Raw genomic sequence first — 19,353 nt, forward strand, 5'->3', positions numbered from 1 at the left:
GTAGTAGTTGAGCTGCATTGCTGGTGATGGTTTTAAGGCAGAATACAGTTAGGAGGTGGTATTTGAGGCTAAGGTGTTTTTTAGATTGTGAGGTATAATGGATAGGAGAGGTGAGTTGTAAGATTAAAGGGTAATAGATAATTAGTTGTGTGTTTGCAGATATGGAGGGATTGTTTGTGGTGTATGGTAGGGTGGGTGATTTGATACAGTACATGGTGTTAAGTGGGTGGTGATAATATAATAATAATGGTAATGATGGAGATAAAGTAACGACAGATGGATAGAGAAGGCAGGAGTAGTGGCATGATATGGTTGTGGGAGAGTGGTGGTGGTAACATCGTAACTGAGTTCTCTGTGTTAGAGGGCTGTGGATGGTTCTACAAGGAGAGGAGTTGTATGAAGTTTTGTGGTTAGAATAGAGGGTGTTTTGGGTTTGATGGAGTGAGAGTGTGATTTAATTTTAATTACAAGCAGTATAAACAAAATCTTTTAAGTTATACAATAACAACATCAGGCATAATACAATTAAAATAAATATTTCAATGTCAAAATAGATAAGATAGTAAATGCATACAGTAGAAGCGTTTCTTATACTATTGATATTCTGTTTAGATACAGTTAAATAACTAAGTTATACAACATATAAAACAGATGTTGTCGCCATTTGGTTTATTTCTTACTTGTGCGGGCACGAATCCTGTCTGTTGCTTTTGTACAGCATATAAGAAGTGCAGCACACCTAGGGTATGCTTCCCCCAGAGATTAGCATCACTGCTGTCCACTAACTGATGGCAGCTGTGAAAAATTTATCAGACCAGCCCGATTGGGAACCGGAGAAAAAACTGTCTCTGGGGACAAAAAGTTTGTAAAACTGCTAAATTCACCAAACTAGCATTCTCTTAAAGCAAACACACTTCTCCACTTCCTGGCCTTTTCCTGCTCCGTTATGTAGATTCACACCATCCGCTGCTCTCTCTGTCTCTGTTGCTCCACAAGCATGTGCATATATTTCCTATAATACACAACAATATCTATCCAAAGAAACTTGCTAAGAACTGCTAATCAGTACTAGTACACAGGCTTATATTCAATGCAATAGTCCAGCTCAGTACACAAACCAGTAAACAACAAAAATAAACTGACTAAAAAACAAAAAGAAAAGTAAAAAGTCAAACAAACAAAACTTCTTTTGTAAAATACTTAGTGCTTTTGTCCTTCGGTTTTCCAGGACTTCATCAGAATATATAAATGATTTCCTAAACCCTTAGTTTTTACAATGCAAAAGCAAAATTGACACCTCTCTACTATTACACTTTATCATTTCATTTATTTCATATTACTTTTCATTGGAAGTTTGTCTAAGAATAACTGCCACAGAAAATAATTGACTTCAAACAAACAAACATGATTCAAATCTTTCCTACCTTCTCCTTATTGCTTTCTTGCATTCACCTCCGATTTCCCCAATGGTCAATATTTTATTTCAGTTTCATTTCTGATATCATTCTTTCCATCGCATTTCTACTTCATGTATATCAATTTCCCCTATCATTATTTAATTTTCATATTCATTCTCTTCCAAATTTTTTTTATTTCTCTCTTCATTTTCTTACTCTACCTCATCACATATCTTTATATCTTTTAATTAGGTTCATAGGTTCATAGGTTCATACTAGGCTATCTGCCCTGGGGCAATTATAAGCCTAGCCCGATTCTGTATGGCTTACGCCACCCCTTGATTTGAGTATACTGTGCCCTTTTTAAGGTTTAGTTTACTGTGCCTCTGTCTAATAGTGACACGGGAGTAATCCCTGGGACAAACCTACGATCCCCCATCGACCTATCGAGATTCTTCTTGAAGAGATTCAGTGAGGTGCTTTGCCTCACATGAACTGGAATTCTATTCCAGAGCGAAGGGAGCCTCTGAGTTATGAACCTGTCCCTCCAGCAAGTTCTATTTATTTCTGTGCTGAGGTTCAAGTCCCTCGAGTGTGTGGCTCTAAGCGACTTAGATTTACTGAGGTGGAGCATGTCCATTAATTCTGGATTTGACATAGCTTTGTATGTCAGGCATAGATCGCCTCGAAGTAGGCGGTATGCAACTGAGTAGAGCTGGAGTTTTTTTAACCGAGCTGCATATGGCATCTGTTTGAGACCCTTGATCCTCTTGGTGAGATACTTCTAATTGCTGCAGGTGTCGGGTAAGGTACATCCCAAAAAGGGCATTGTATTCTATAATGGGCCTGATGAGAGAAGAATAAAGGGGCACGATTACCTCTCTTGATCTAGATGTGAAACCCTTCGTGATGAGGTGGGCTATGTAGAAGGTCTTTCTAACCACTTTGGCAATGTGGTTTTCAAAGGAGAGATTGCTATCAACTTGGGTCCCCAGGTCCCTAATAACTTTCTCTGTACTTAATGGGTTTCCGCCTATGTGGTAATTTGTGGGCACATTGTTTTTGCCAAAGGGTATGACTATACATTTTTTGGCATTTAGCTTTAAACCATGGCGCTGGCACCAGTTATCTGTCTCTGTGAGACCTTTTGAAGGATGTTTGTGTCAGCTGGAGAGTTGATTATGGCGCCCAGTTTGCAGTCGTCTGCGAACTTGGTGAGCCATAGTCCTCCCACGTTTGCCTGTACCTCGGAAAAGTATATACCGAACAAGAGTGGTCCCAGGACAGAACCCTGTGGGATGCCACTTGTGACCAGTTTCGAGTCTGACATGGCTCCAGCAACTCTCACTCTGTGGGTTCTGTCTTTGAGCCAGTTTGCGACCCATCTTGTGACATAGGGGTTTATATTTAAGCTGGATAGCTTATCTATGATGCCTGAGTGGGGTGTTGTGTCAAATGCCTTTGCAAGGTCCAGATAGGCTGTGTGGACTACCTTCCCTTCACCTATGGCTTTGGTGACTGTTTCAAAGAAGTCAACCAGGTTCAAAAGGCAGGATCTGCCCTTGACAAAGCCGAACTGGGTAGGATCTAGTGTCTGTAGCTCCCCAATGTCTTTGTTTATGAGCTCCATGATGATCCTCTCCATAGCCTTGCAGACTAAGCTAGTCAGGCTTATGGGGCGATAGTTTCCAGGAGCCATAGAGGCTCCACCTTTGTGGAGTGGGTCCACTGTTGCTGTACGCCATTCTGTGGGCACATATCCTGTAGTGAGGCTGAGATTGTATAGCTGTTTTATTTGAGGGATTAGTTCCTCTTGTAGTTCATGTAGGACGCAACCTGGGACACCATCTGGTCCCATGGAAGCAGTGTTTTTTGCTTTGGAGAGGGCAGCCTTCACCTGAGCATCTGAGATGTTTGGGAGGCAGCCCTCTGCCGGGATAGATACTTGCTCTTTTGGGGAGGAGGGGGGGGGAGAAGTTTGCACTGTACCTGTCCGCCAGGATATTGGCGATGTCTGTGGGTTCAGTGTATTTTTTGTCATTTAGAATCAACTCAGAACAAGTCTGGGAGTTGCATCTCAGGTTTCTAACATAACTGAAAAAAGCCTTATGATTGTCTTTGGTGTCATGTGCAATTTTTCTCTCGAAGCTGGCCTTGGAGGATTTTATGAGGGATCGTAATTTTTTGCTAGTACTGATCAGAGATGCCTTCCCTATTAGGGATTTTGTTCTATCATGTAGTAGCTTCCTCCTTCTGTTGTACAGTTTATTTATGGCAGGGGTCCACCAGACTGGATGCCTGCCTTTGGATGATTGAGTCTTGGTTTTGTTTGGGATAGCATGATCCATGCATTCCTGGAGATGACCATAGAATACATTTATATAGGATTCTGCAGTTTGGGCTGTAGTTTCCACTGGCCCTGGGGCCTTGAAGGATTCCACTTCGGTTTTGAGAAGTGAGAAGTTCACTTTTGAGAAGTTTTTCACTGTGGTTTTCTGGGCTGGGAGTGGGGTCGGGATGTGGACATCCAGTGAAATTAATTTATGGTCTGATCTTACCAATGAGGGATATACTTCTGGTGTGGAGCATAGAGTCCCCATGTTGGTAATGATCAGGTCTAGTATGTTGTCCCCTCTTGTGGGAGTGGTGACTAGTTGTTCCATAGCATTTGAGTTTATAATTTCCAAGAATCTTTGGGCTAAGGTGCTGGGGCTTGAGTAGTGCTTCCAGTCAATGTTTGGGTAGTTGAAGTCGCCCAATATAATGGTGTTCAGAGAGATATCATGTTCTCCAATGTTTTCAGGAAAACCGAATGGGATTCCTGACTTTGAGAGGGTGGTCTGTAGGATGCTATAAAGTGAAAAGCAGTCTTGCCCACTGTTAGTTGCACATGGATGGTCTCCGATACTTCGTGCAATGCCACTAACCTGGAGGTTTGGATATCCTTGATAAATATGGAAACTCCCCCTCCTTTTGTGGTTCGGTCCGGGTTTTGGGGCCGAAAAGCATGATATGAGGTATAGCCTGGTAGTGCTGGGGTGCTATCTGGAGCCTTGAACCAGGTTTCTGTCACTGCACAGATATCGATGGGTTTGACTTTTGAGTCTTGCCTAAAAAAGGCACTATGGGTGTGGCAAGAGCCTTTGCCAATATCCAAAAGCCCAGTGGTGACAGGTGCAAGCCGTCCCTAGCGAAGCAAAGTGGCTTGTCAAGCATGTCATCCCAGGCTGACAGACATTGGATCCCCTTTGAATGACACCAAAATTTTAGCCAATTGTTAAAATCGATCATTTTGTCTTTGTACAGTGTAATCATTCTAGTTGAGGGTAAGATGCTGCTCAAGGTCAGGGTCATACCAGCTTGGGCTACATGATCAGAGAGCTCCTCTATGTCTCTTTTCATGTAGTACAGGGAGGTACGACTCGGGTCATTCACACCAGCATGTACAATGACTGAGTCATATTTGTATTTGCTTTGGAGTGACCTGAGTGCTTGCGTTATGTGTCGGATCCTAGCACCCGACAGGCAGCTCACTGTGACCTTCTCTTTATTCAGCCTGGTGAGCAGGACGTCAGTGTGTCTGACAACAGAGTCACCTATAACAAGAGTATCAGGTGTGTTATTCAGCCTTAAGGACTGTGGCTGCTTGGCACACTAACTTTGTGGGTTATGTGTTGTGTGTGTTTTGTTTTGAGGTAGCATTTGCTTGGATGTCTGCTTTGGAGGTCTCTGTTGCTTAGGTAGATTTTTATTTAGAGCCTCCGAGTATGTTTTTGTGTATTTATGTGTTTGGTTCGCTGATGTGGTGGGACTATGTGATACTGGAATTGTGTTGTGTGAGGTTACCTTCTCCTCCTGACTGGTTACACCGGTTTTGAGATGAGAGAGCTCAGCCTCCAGTTTGGCTAAATAGTTGCATCTCTCTCATATATTTGAACCTGTTTGGAGGAGGAGAGAGTTGTCCGTGTACATGAGACAGTTGTAACATTGCCTCAAAATTCCCAGATTCACCAGCTGGACTGGAGAGGAAACCATTGACTGACCTTTGGACATGCTAGAGTAATAGGGAAACTGAATTTAAGATGGACCAATAGAGGACAGGGTAATCGTAGAGAGTATAAGAGTAAGTAGTGCTTATGGTTTACTAGTGCTAACTTGTAGGATTACCTAATTGGACTAGTGAAGGGCCTTGGAATGAGAATATGGTGTTTAAATTGAGAGATAGAGCAGTTCTAAGGGAAAAAGTGAAGAGCAGACTTTGTGGATCCAGGAATAGTTTAAACCCAATTAGGCGGCACTGCCCGCTGTTGCGCTATGCTCAAAAACACGCAAAACCATGCAAAAGAGGGTTTTAAGAGAGGAAGATGAAGGAGTTTTGGAATTGACCCAAAATGGCCAATAAAACTACAGTTTCAAGTCAGTAACCACTCCCACAGGGGCAGGCAGGCTGCTCAATGTTTTTCACTGCCACTGATCAACAGAGAGACTTTCCTTTAGCCCAAGCAAAAAATGGCCTCACAGAAACTTACAAACAGTTTAAGAACAGCAAGCCTGTAACTGAACTTTTTTAAATCTCAGAAAAGTGGGAAAAAAGCAAGATTTTTTTTGTTTTTGTTTTTTCAGAGATAGCAGAGGTTAACAAGTATCAGCAAGTTATAACAGTGCAGTAAATGACCCCACACAAGAGTGCTAGGCCAAAGACAGATAAAATGCAAGTTTTGAGGAAAAAACGATTTTAAAAATAAGTGCAAACAGGAAATTCAATAAACAGCTCTAGGTTGTGCTCTAAATACAGTTACTAATGCAGAAATCAAATTTAACAAGCCAGAAAATGCTCAAAATAGGCGGCTATGCAGAAAAACTTAATTATCACATTTCCTTTTATTTTATTTTTTCAGATACCTTTTAAGATCTGAAATAAATGTATTCATAAATAATGATGTATAATAAATAATGATATATGATGAACATTAAATAAATAAATGACTGATGATAATTAAACAAGCAGATTTATTAAATTCAAGTCCCCTTTTTATTTTACATTATAAGTTATCCCTCTTTTGGCTGAAGTCAACCTTGTTCACCACTGAAAAGAAAAAAAGATGTCCAACCATTCACTTTCAGTGCAACTTGGAAACACACCACCTGTATATCCCATTTTTTCTAAAATGCATGTGCTTAATCCATTTATATTCTTTTTAAAGACAAATAAATCCCCTCATCAATCTGTCAGCATTTATATTTCTTTTAGATTTTCCTTCCATTGTTCCAGCACAGTTTATTCCTTTACAAACGTAACCACTAAAACCTCAATCCCACTTATAGTAAAATAAATTCCAAACATTCTTACAATTTTTTACAAAACCCTAACTTTTAGACTTATTTGACTGCAGTCCTACTGTAGTCAGAATTTGTTCTGTTCTGAAAATGTTCTATTCTATCCAATGTGTCAATATGGATTGTGATGTAAAATGCTTGCAACAAGGATTGTGTCAGTGTGATTTATTTGCATTTATATAAATGTATGATTGCCTATGTAATTAAGAGATGGTTTACTAAAGATGTTTCTTGTGGCAGGAATTGAATAATTTTTGTAATGTTCTTGAGTTATATGATATATAGCAATATATGTGAAGTATAATTTTTGTTATGTTAATATAGTTTGTGTACTTTTATATGAATGGAAATTTGCTTATGCCACAATTGACAATTCAATAAAGGTGTTTGAAAAAATACAGAGCCTCAGTACATAAAAGGGTGATTGTGCAGGGAAACTCCTGCAACCCCTCAGACATAAAGATATACAGTTTTGTATAACTTATGCTAAAGGTAATGATGCAGTTCATTTGCTTTATCCAATGACTAACACCCCAGAAACGTTTCAGAAAATGATGTCTTGAGTGAATTCAGGAAATGGCAATTACCAAACTGAAATTCAGGGAAGCAACTGATTTGTTCAGAATAATCACATAAAAATAGATATCAATTCTGATTTTTCTCTGGCCTTATTTCTCCCCCACCACCCTTTTATGGGAAGGAAATTTTTCCTTGTGTAAACACAGTGAAAAGAGTTGCAAAGCAAGCCAAAACTTTAGGAAAAATATCAGAGAAGACTGCTTAAACATAACACAATAACAACATTAAAAAACAAACAAACAAACACAAATTAAGTGCTTTTGTCTCACAGACGTAAATTGCCAAGACGTTATCAGACTGTTAATGACCTCAAACTTTACCTTAAAATTGAAATAAAATGAAATGTCAGACGTCACATAATTCAATAAGGACAAAGCTCGTGCATATTCAATAAACTTCTGTATATTAATCAATCAAACCTTTTTGTTTTAAAATGCACCAAAAATTAAATGCATCATTAAGCTCTAATTCTTCAGTTTTTCTAACGTGTCATTTAAATACCTACACTTTCATCCTATTGTCTTGATCCCTTTCCCTAAAATCCATTCCTTCATGATCAATGATGAAAAACAAAAACTTTTTGATCTTTGGGCACACCTGGGAAGGCCTAAATAAGGCAGTGAGTGCACCTGCTTTTGAAATGGCATACATATGTCCATAAATTTTTAAGTGCTGTGATTGCTTTGCCTACATAAAAATGCTCACATCTGCTGCTGATCTGCTCAGAATAATACCATAATGACAGATATGAGTTTTGATTCGTCTCCAGCCTTACCCCCACATATTTCTGAGGTGGAAATGTTTTTACTCACCTTAGCAGGTACTAACATTTCTCAGAATGAGACTGAAGTCTCTACTCTAGCTATCCCTACGTTTAAGACTTATATTTTCATAGTTGTTAATAACTTGGCACCAGGAATAAATGAGGGCCTTATTATCTTATGCCTGATTTTTAACATTTTTAGAAAATAACTAGGTACCCCACTCAACCAGCATATCAGAGCTGCAGAACCAAATAGCCACTATTCTACTAGCATTACCTTTTCTAGGGTTTTACCACTTCACGAGCAGGGTAGGGACAGAGTCAACTTACAAATTATAGGTCAACATCACTACTTCATCATGAAATTCAAATATTCTACAGAATACTAAATAATGGGTCTATATCATAATGATGAAAGTACAGAATACATAAGTGTCGAACATCATTTTCAGCAAATGGCCACATCACTGATTTCTTTCTAAGGGAAAGAAATCAGTTGGCCATTGTTTTAAATCTGCCCTTTTCCCTGTAGTAGTGTGATCTCAGAGTTAGTATATTTAGTTAGGGGGGGTGTGGGCAGCAAAGTCCCCCACTTCATAGTGTTTATTAAATTGTGTCATGCATAGTTGGCCTATCAAATTCTTTCCCTTGGAAAGAAATCGATGATGTGGCCTTTCACTGAAAAGGACGTTCAACACTTATGTGTCGATGAACAGGTGCTCGAGATTCTGTACCTTTGTCATTATGATATAGACCCTTAAATAACATGCTGAAACACACTTTACCCAATTATGTCCAGAAAATGATCAGTGTTTTATAATATAAAGTATGGAGCTTAAACTGATTATAGATCGGTTAATTATTAAAAAAAAAATATTCCAAAATAAAATCATTCAGGTTGCTGTCAACTTGATTGACTTTCAGAAGGATTCTGATAACCATTGAGTGACACTGTATTTGGAATTAATGATTTCTATTAGAATCTCTCTTCATTTTATCAGGAAATGTAAACTGTTTTTCACAAACCTGTCAGCCCAAGTTTTAAAACAATATTTATCAACTCACAGCAACATCACTGAAAGTACTCACTAAGACAGCCCACTCTCCACAATACTGTTTTCTTTTCGGATCCTCATGCTGCCAATCCTCTGACATCCTGAATTGCAGATCATTGTGTTACTTGCATATCAGTGATTTCATTAATTAAATCTCTTTTATGTCAGGATGTTACATCAGTCATAATAAAACTAATGCCTTCCCCCTATCTTATTACACATTCACATAATACAGGAAAGTTGACAAGGTACCATTTTGTATTTTCAAATAATGCACATAAGGATTTGCATATACCAGAATATGTCAGGGATCATTGATTTAAAATTTAAACCAGTACTCACAGATTTTAAGCACATGATTAATGATTGCGGTAACCACATTCTTCATTTGTTTAGCAAGATTCAGATTATCATATTCTTCTACTTTCCAAAGTGCTGTTTATTTTAAGGCATCCCCACACAACCTTTCAAACTATGCAAACCAGTCTGCAATCTCTGATATCTAATTTTTTTACTGGAGATTTAGTAGGAATAAAAGTTATCTATCCCTAAAATGTAAGAAGACTTAAGACTACCACGTTTGTTACATTGCAGTGTAGTTTCTCTGGAATGGCATTACATCCAAGTTTAGCATGAAACGTCTCTATTTGGTTTCCAATGGAGTTAAATGTCATAGTATTGAATAGAACTCATAGCGCCAAGAACCTCCTACAAAGCCTAGAACCCCCCACTGGTCTAGTACTTTAGTTCAAGAAACAGAGGGGGTGGCAAAGGCACCATTAAATACAACACCTCCTTAGACTCCAGGATGTTAAATATCCAATCCCTGGGTATTGATAACACCATCATTTTGTGGTAGATCTGAATTGGTAGCAATCTAAATTGTACCAGGTATGCCTGAAATGTGACTAAAATGCTTTGCTACCTTTTTAAGTAACAACAAAAACCCAGTACCCAACTGGAGAAAAAAGATCTTTTATGTGTATTAACACAAAAAACAGACCGGTTTTGGCCCATTGGCCTTTTTCAATGTATAACTCAGTCAGTTCAACCACAACATTATATACAAAACCATAATGGAATAATTAATCATTAATTAAGCAATTATAAATGTTCATTTAAGCCAGGTGGAAATAATCCCCCCAGTTTAACAATCCATGTTTTTTCTTTTTTATTTAACAATTTATGCCAACCTATTTTCAAGGATCTATGTCCCATAATTCTGTCAATAATAATACATTTAAAAGTTGCTGTCTTGTGAGAAATAGTGTGTTTATATAAAGCATTGGTCAAATGTTTATTCCTGATGTTACTAAGATATTCTGAAATAGGAAATTTAAAGGGTCTAGAGGTTTGGCCAACATAAAAAGCTGAACATGAACAGGCTACAAGGTAAATAGCCCAATCACTATTGCAATTACCAAAAACATTAATAGAAAAAACTTTAGAAGTGTTTTTACCTGAAAACTCTTTGGTCTGAAAAATATATTTTAAAGAAAGAACAGTGTCCACAAGGGTAACATCCCACAACTTGTGTCCCATCCAGTCTAGCCTGTATAGAACATTCCATGGGCATGAAATCTTTGTAGTAACTAAAATGGCTCCCAGAGTTTTACCTCTATGGAAAGAGAATAAGCATTTGTTTCCTAATAAATCACATTGGGTTGGGAGGGTGGCCTAATGGTTAAGGTGTTTTCCTTACAAACACAAAGTGCAGGGTTTGAGTCTCACAAGGAATACTTGGCTAGGCTTAAAATGGCTCGCAAGGGCAGTTAGCTTAGTACTAATCTATGAATCTATGAACATAATTTATCATCAACCAAAAGAATATCCCAATGCTGTTGCACTATATCAAAAAATTCATGGGTATTTCTACCATAAGTGGTGATAAACCTAATTTTATTGTCCCTCTGAGATTGATGTTTCTTATATGTGAGTAAATCCTTTCTGGAAAGTTATTGAACCTCCCTTCTGGTCTGCATAACCTTAGACATAGAATATCCACATTCCCTAAAGCAGTTAACTAAATCTTTTTTTTTTTCAAAACAGGTTTATTGTTTTAACATACAAGAGAAATATCATAACAATTTTATACAAGTAATTAAAAATAGGTATTATTATAATATTCAACAAAACAACTAAAGTATAAGTTAACTAAATCTTGATCACAATGTTTGCAATCTTTGATGCCAGAGCAAATTCTATGCATCCTCATAAATTGTGACTTGGGGATGTTGGCAACAATGTGTCTTGGATGACAGCTGGAGGCATGTAATAATGTATTTGAATGATGGGGTTTCCTGTATAGTGAACTTGACAAAGTACCATCAGATATGGTTACATCCAGAAAAGAAATGGATATAACATCATAATTAATTGTAAACCTTATACCCCATATATTTTCATTCAAATACTGGACAAATTCCTGTAAATATACAATGTCCGACTTCCGCACCATCCAGTAGTCATCCAAAAACTTTCACCAAATATCTATTTCTCCAAGAAAAATACTATGATTGCTGTCATATATAATAATCTGTTCAAGATAACCCATGAAAAGGTCAGCATATATGGGTGCAAGGGATGCACCCATAGCTGTACCTTTCAACTGCAGATAACATTTGGTGTTAGAGTAGAATACATTTTTAGACAAGACATGCTTCGCCAAACATACAAGGAAAGTATTGAAACCTGGGCTATATAAAGACAAATATTCCAGGGCACATAGACACGCCCATTGTGGGATACTGGTATAAAGGGGCGTAACGTCCAGTGTACACATCAACCAACTAGGTTCCAAATGGGTATCAGAGACAATATTCAAAAATTCCATTGTGCCCTGTATCCTAGCTGTAACTCCGGATAATAAAGGCCTTAAATGTGTAGTAAGGTAAGCAGACAAAGGTTCAGTAAGGGAGCCTTTTCCAGGAAACGATTGGTCTCCCTGGGGGTCTATTAATATCTTTGTGAATTTTTGGAAGGAGACAGAAATATTGTGATAATGGATCCTTAACTTTAAAATGAAACATTGTGCATTTATCTATTATGCCTTCACTAATTGCAGACTCCAAAAAAGTATCCATTTCATTTTTAAACCTAACTGTAGGATCATAGGGCATATAAATATAAAATCTCACATCTTGTAGCTGACTATTAGCTTCCTCAGCATACATAGATTTATTCATTACAACCATTGCTCCACCTTTATCTGCTTGAATAACAATATTCTTTAACCTTACTAAAGCATCCACTTCCCCTGATGACAAATTTGAAGGAAAAATGTGTTTTTGACAATTCAAACCAAAATGTAATTCTTTTAGTATACATTTTTGAAATACCTCCACATTTTTATTCATAGGTGGAACAAAGGTTGACTTGTGAAACGTGAAGCTACTACATTCATTATGCTCATTGCCCCATTCACTGTCCTGAAAATGTAATTTAAGGTTAAGCAATCTACAGAATGCATACAGATCCTCAACAAAGATATCTTCAGAAACAAAAAATCCAGGGATAAAATTTAAACCTTTATTAAGTATCACATAATCAGATTCGGACAAAACAACTGATGAGATATTAATAACATTATTGGTAGGAGTTATTTGGGTTTCAGAAAATTCAGCATTGCTTCCAAAGAGCCATCTATGCTTGTTTTTAGATTTGTGTTTCCTGCCCTCCCTCCTCCTTTTGTTATAGATAAAGCGTTCTCTTAAAGAAACAATCCAGGTTCAAATCCAGGACCTTCTTCATTTGAGAAACATGTAATTACCACTACACTACAATAACTGCAACTGTGAAAGCCTCTTATCTCAACATCATGTACCGTTACATGCTAAAAGTATAATGTCTATTGCATTTGCCTAACATACAGGTCATATGTTTTAAACAGAATTGTTTCTTTAAGAAAGCTTTTTCATTGATGAAATGATTTACACCCATAGGTTCCAGTAAACATGTAAACATGGGACTAGATTTTATTCATAGGTTAAAAGTGATTGGATGTAATTGTCATGTGATTTTATAAGCATTGCTTTTTAAAATGGTGAAGAGAAATGTTCAGCCATTTTAAATACTGTTTCTGAAGAAGTGTTATTAAAAGTAAAATCATGAAAGAGCTAAAAATGTATCTCTGTTTGTGACTGTCATTTCAGTGTGAATATTTTGCTTCTTTTTTATGTTGCTCTTGTGAATTTTCCTTTATCAATTCTATTATACAACATTGCCAGATTGTTTGCAAAACCCATTTGTCTGAAGTTATGTCTTATCGAGATGAAAATAGGACTCTGAGACTTGTCTGCTAGGGATATGAGAATGGAACGGGCATAACAGAAACATCGTGTCCATTTTGATGATCTTTGATGTATCAACCTCCTCAATGAAACTGAGGTGTAATGGCTTGTATCAACCTCCCCAATGAAACTGAGGTGTAATGGCTTGTATCAACCTCCCCAATGAACCTGAGGTGTAATGGCTTGTATCAACCTCCCCAATGAAACTGAGGTGTAATGGCTTGTTGTCATTTATACAATGCTTTTGTTTATGAAACTGCTGAGGAGTTTAATTTCTAACAAATATTTCCTATCTGTAGTGTAACCCTTCTGGTACTTAAAATTATGGGTCACATACATTTCTAAATTGGAATAACTAGTTTGCCTTTCTTTTCCATATGAATAACATTATTATCTGATGCTTGATGAAGCAAGAAATGATTTATTTATAACTAGACCATTAAATAATTCATCATAGGTATTGTCATTACCTTAATGTTCTGAGCTGTACTAGTCTTCTCAACTCATTCTCAGATACTGTTGATCTTGCTATCGAATCGACAGTATAATATATTTATTTCAGTGAGTGACTTTTACTGCAGTCACTGTACTCATCATCATCATCTTTTGGCTTTTCCCATTAGGGGTTGCCACAGCGGATCATCTCTTTCTATTTCTTCCTGTCCTCTGCATCTTGCTCTGTCACACCAACTGCCTGCATGTCCTCTCTCACCACGTCCATAACCCTTATCTTAGGCCTTCCTCTTTTCCTCTTACCTGGCAGCTCCATCCTTAGCATCATTTCCCAATATACCCATCATCCCTCCTCAGCACATGTCCAAACCACTGCAATCTCGTCTCTCTTGCTTTGTCTCCAAACTGTCCAACATGAGCTGACCCTCTAATATACTGATTCCTAATCTTATCCATCCTAGTCACACCAAGTGCAAATCTTAACATCTTTAACTCTGCCACATCCAGCTCTGACTCCTGCCTTTTTGTCAATGCCACTGTCTCCAACCCATATAACATAGCTGGTCTCACTACCTTCCCTTTCACTCTTACAGGTACCCGTCTGTCACAAATCACTCCTGACACTCTTCTGCACCCATTCCACCCTGCCTGTACTCTCTTCTTCACCTCTGTACTAACAAACTTTTTGTTCATTCTGTCACACCACTAACAGGAAGTGAGTGAGCATTCTCACGAGTCTGCTCTAGAATAAACGTTTAGCATGTCACCTAAGTAATTAAGTGCATTCACAATTAAGGTACTAGATACATGTCAGTGTTTCCTGTGTTTATCTAATGGGCTAGAATCCTCATCAAATTGTAAAGATGCAAGAGGGTCAGAATTCATGATTTAGTGAAATTTAAAAAAAAAAGAATTAGTACGATCTGCCTTAAATGAATTGTAGTGCAAACTGGCATTTCTCCTTTAAATATTATTTGGTTCATTTTGATACACTGTGCTTAAAGTACCAGTGATATAAATATTTTTTTTTCATATGTGCTGCAGCTGTAAGTCATGTGTTTGATAGGAAAGTAGGATTCATTCTAGTTATAGGAGGTGCGTTGTGTAGTAAATTTCTGAAGATATTTTGAAATTGTTCTTGGTCTGCTTCCACGGTCATGTTTTTACCACAGACATAATAATGACAATTCTGTCAGGCAAAAGCTATAGTGATCAACTCTTTTTCTTTTAATGCATTTCTCATGATGCAAGATGCTGAATCTATAGCCTATCCCATATCCATTCTTATCAATAGGTCAATTCAAGAAGCTACTGCTCCTATCATCTGGAAATCCTTCTTCACTATCCCCCTGCAAAAAGGAGGAAACTCAACTGATGCATCTAATTACCGACCCATTGCCATTCTATCCCCTCTCTAAAGGATACTCAAAAAATGTATTCACTCTCAGTTTCTCAACTATCTCCTCCAGCATAACCTTCTTACTTCCACTCAACATGGTTTCCGGTCTAACCATGGCATGACTACTGCTCCCCTATCATTCACTCATAGTATTGCAGAGGCTCAGGATAACAATCATCTCATATCCTGTCTCTTTCTTGACCTTTCCAAAGATTTTGACATGGTTTCTCACTCCATACTGCTATCTAAAGTTACTAACCTCAACCTATCTGCTACCTCACTAGCCTGGTTCTCTAGCTACCTCTCTTGCAGGCAGCAATCTGTCAGATGGAGCTCATCCTGCCCTCCCTATATTCTAGTGCCAACCAGTGTTCCCCAAGGTTCCATTTTGGGTCCCCTGCTGTTTAACATCTTCACAAATGAACTTCACACATCTGGTAAACAATCCTCCCTCATCCAATATGCAGATGACTCAACGCTCATCTCCATCTCCAGCAAAATCTCTGAACTCCATACCCTTACCCAACAAACCTTTCTATCCACTGAAGAGTGGTTGTCTGAAAACCTACTCATCCTTAACCCTAAAAAGACCAAACTCTTGCTCTTTCTCCCCCGTTCTCTTTCTAACCATAAATCCACCTTTGCTATTTCTTCCTCCAACAACACTATCATAAAGCCTGAACCCCACACAAAGCTCCTAGATGTCATCATTAATGACGAACTTAACTTCAACTTACACATACTCCAATGTATAAAAAAAAAACTCACCAGAAACTAGGCTTGCTGCAGTATATCACAGCATAAAATGTCTAACTCCTAATGCTAGACTCTTCCTGGCACAGGCACTCCTCCTCCCCTCCCTTCTTTATGCTGCCCCAGCTCTAACAGACACTCAGGCCACAACCTTGTCCAGACTTCAACAAACATATCACAAAGTAGCCAGATTCATTATGAACTCTCCTTACAACTCACACCACTGCCTTGCTCTAAACTCTCTCCAATGGCTTGAACTCCCCCAACAACTCCTTCTATCACAATTTCAAATAATATCCTCTATACGATACAAACCATCTTCCTGCCCTGCTCTCTCCTCCCTAGTATTCTTCGACTCCCCATCTTGGACCCCTCTGCACCTCTAACCAGTAACTTTGGATATCTATCAACCAAAGAAAAGCGTGGGCAAACTTCTATATAAATACTCTATAGCACAATCCTGGAACAAACTTCCTTTATACATATGCTCCATTACCCACCCATTACACTTTAAAAACACCAAGACTTGCCCCTGACATGACCCAACCTAACCCCCATACCCTTGTACCTTCTTCTTCTTGTTTTGGCTGCTCCCGGTAGGGGTCGCCACAGTGGATCATCTGTTTCCATTTCTACCTGTCCTCTGCATCTTGCTCTGTCACACCAACCACCTGCATTTCCTCTCTCACCACATCCATAAACCTTATCTTAGGCCTTCCTCTTTTCCTCTTACCTGGCAGCTCCATCCTTAGCATCCTTTTCCTAATATACCCAGCATGCCTCCTCAGCACATGTCCAAACCAATGCAATCTCACCTCTCCAAACCATCCAACCTGAGCTGACCCTCTAATATACTGATTCCTGATCCTGTCCATCCTCGTCACACCCAGTGCAAATCTTAACATCTTTAACTCTGTCACGACCAGCTCTGACTCTTGCCTTTTTGTCAATGCCACCGTCTCCAACCCATATAACATAGCTGGTCTCACTACCCTCTTGTAGACCATCCCTTTCATTACCCTTGTATGATATCCATAATAATCTCCCCCTTTTCACCTACTAAACAACTTTGTGTTCACCTGGTAAACCCAAGACACAAAATTTATGGTTTTAAATTTATTTCTAGATTTTTATATATCTTTGTTAAGTTTGCTTCTTCTATATTGTTATGTGCTTGTTTCTTACTTTTTGTTTTTTGTTCACCTGCTCAATTTCTAATTGCTTACGATCTCTGAATGTGAATCTGTATCATACTGTAAATTGTTTTGTAACTGGAGTTTTTCTCCTTGGGTCTCCATTGAAAATGGGCTACTGGCCCAGTTGAATCAACATGGTAAACAAATGACAATAAATAAATAAATACATAAATACATAAATGTTTAATACTCTGGATGCATAAGATATAGGTCTGCCCTCATAAGAAATGAATGCACCAAGATCTTTCTGACTTGCATCTACTTACAAAGTTATAAGTAACACCATATCATAGCACTTAAGTGTTGCTGCTGTAGTAGCTTGACTTTTAAGCAAATCGCAACTCTTCTCTTGTTCTGCTGAACAACACTACACTGATGAATGCTCTAGTAGCCACCCTTGTGGGACTGTGACATTTGGATTCGTATTACGTTGCTGAATCCTTGAAACTTCGAACCTGAGAACATCAAACTCAGATGTTCGAAGTTTCAAGAATTCGAACGTAAACACCTAAAACCTACCTAACTGTTGCAAGCAGGGGGGCAAGCCCCCCTGTGCCCCCCCTGTTCTTTAAATATACCAATTCCAAGATCGCAATACAGTGCAGAAAGAGAATATGTCTTTCCACACTGTAGTGTGATCTCGGAGTTGGTATATTTAAAGAGCAGGGGGTGAGGGGGTGCAGCCCCCCAATGTGGGAGGTGCCGGGAGGCTTGTGCCCCTGCTTGCAATACTTTATTCATAGTTTCATAGTTTAGTACTAGGCTATCTGCCCTGGGGCATTTGTAAGCCTAGAGCCATGATGAGTGACCCCACCCAAACCCTACATGAAAAAAAAATGTACAGAATAGATTTAGAATTCTGTGCCTCTGTCTAGTAGTGACACAGTGACACAGTGAATATAATAGATACTGGTTACTTGCCCTACTGTGCCCCTGTCTAGTAGTGACACAGAGGTGACCCTGGCTTACTCCCCTCATCCTCCACTCATCAAGATTTCTCTGGGGTCTGCCTGCTGTGAACATGAACTGAAATTCTGTTCCATAGCCTGGAAGCCTGAGGTTATGAAATCCATCTGGTTATATTCTATTATGTCCCGAGGTTTAAGTCTTTCTAGCTCTCGTCTGCGTGGTTTATTTGGATTTGGATGGATGGGTGGGATCAGTTTGGAGTGTTGGAATTTGGACATGGCCTTGTACATGGCCTTCTGAGTGCAGGTATGCTCACCTCATGAGCTGAAGCATGCTACTGTCTTAGTCTGGAAGACATATTTTGGATATTCTGGAAAAAACTTAGTAGTGTACTTTGAAATTACTTTTGTGGTCTCTTGCCGGCTGCAAGTGCCGGGGTGAGTACACATAGTACATACCAAATGGGGCATTGTACTAGGAGATGGGAGGGAGAGTGAGGGGTAAATTGGCACAATGACATCCTCATGATAATCCTCCTGCAAGGTTGATAAAAGGTACCACTTTGGCATGTCCTTGTCAAATGAGAGTCAATGTGTGGGTGCAAGGTGACTGTCTCTCTTGGGGTCCCATTGTCGACTGCTACTGTTTATGCACTAATTCTGTACTGATACTGTGATGCTTCTTTGTCTACATTTTTTCCCAAAGGGTTGGATGTCTATACATTTTTTATTGTCCGTTTCTGTGGGAGGACTCACCTTTATGTTCGGACTTTTTGGTGGATGTTGTGGTGTGTATGTATGCAGTCATCTGTAGTGTGCACAGTCATCTGCTATCCGTGTTCATGCACTTATCTGAGAACAATGCCTACCAAGGGTGGGTAATGCCACAGACAAGAAATAAATGCCACTTGTGAACCTGGGAGTCTCTGACATGTAACACTTGTCTGACATGATGGTATGGGACATGTCTCACAGCTCAAACCATTTAGTGACATTAGTCCTGCAAAGCTGACATAAGGGTCTATGGCTTATGAGTGGGGCAGCTATGCTGCCTGAGAGCTTAAGTTTAGAAATATGGACTGGCCTGCCTCATCAATGGCTCTAGTGACTGTTGCAAAAAGTCAACCAGGTAGTGGGGCAGATCTGTTTAGTAAAAAGCCAAACTGGTTCACTCAAGTAGAAAAAGTTCTTTGTCTGTTTATGGGTTCCACTGTTCCTTCAGTG

The 19,353-nt window shown here is 38.8% G+C and overlaps 1 long non-coding RNA gene across 1 annotated transcript in view; it reads right to left on the reverse strand.

Annotated features, from left to right (window-relative positions):
- Positions 1-19,353, reverse strand: part of LOC122808892 — a 319,450-nt gene that overhangs the window by 157,259 nt on the left and 142,838 nt on the right. The gene's annotated exons all lie outside the window — the stretch shown is intronic.

This window comes from Protopterus annectens, chromosome 1.part1, assembly GCF_019279795.1.
Source record: "Protopterus annectens isolate FY-2018-M chromosome 1.part1, PAN1.0, whole genome shotgun sequence".
Classification (NCBI taxonomy): domain Eukaryota; kingdom Metazoa; phylum Chordata; order Ceratodontiformes; family Protopteridae; genus Protopterus; species Protopterus annectens.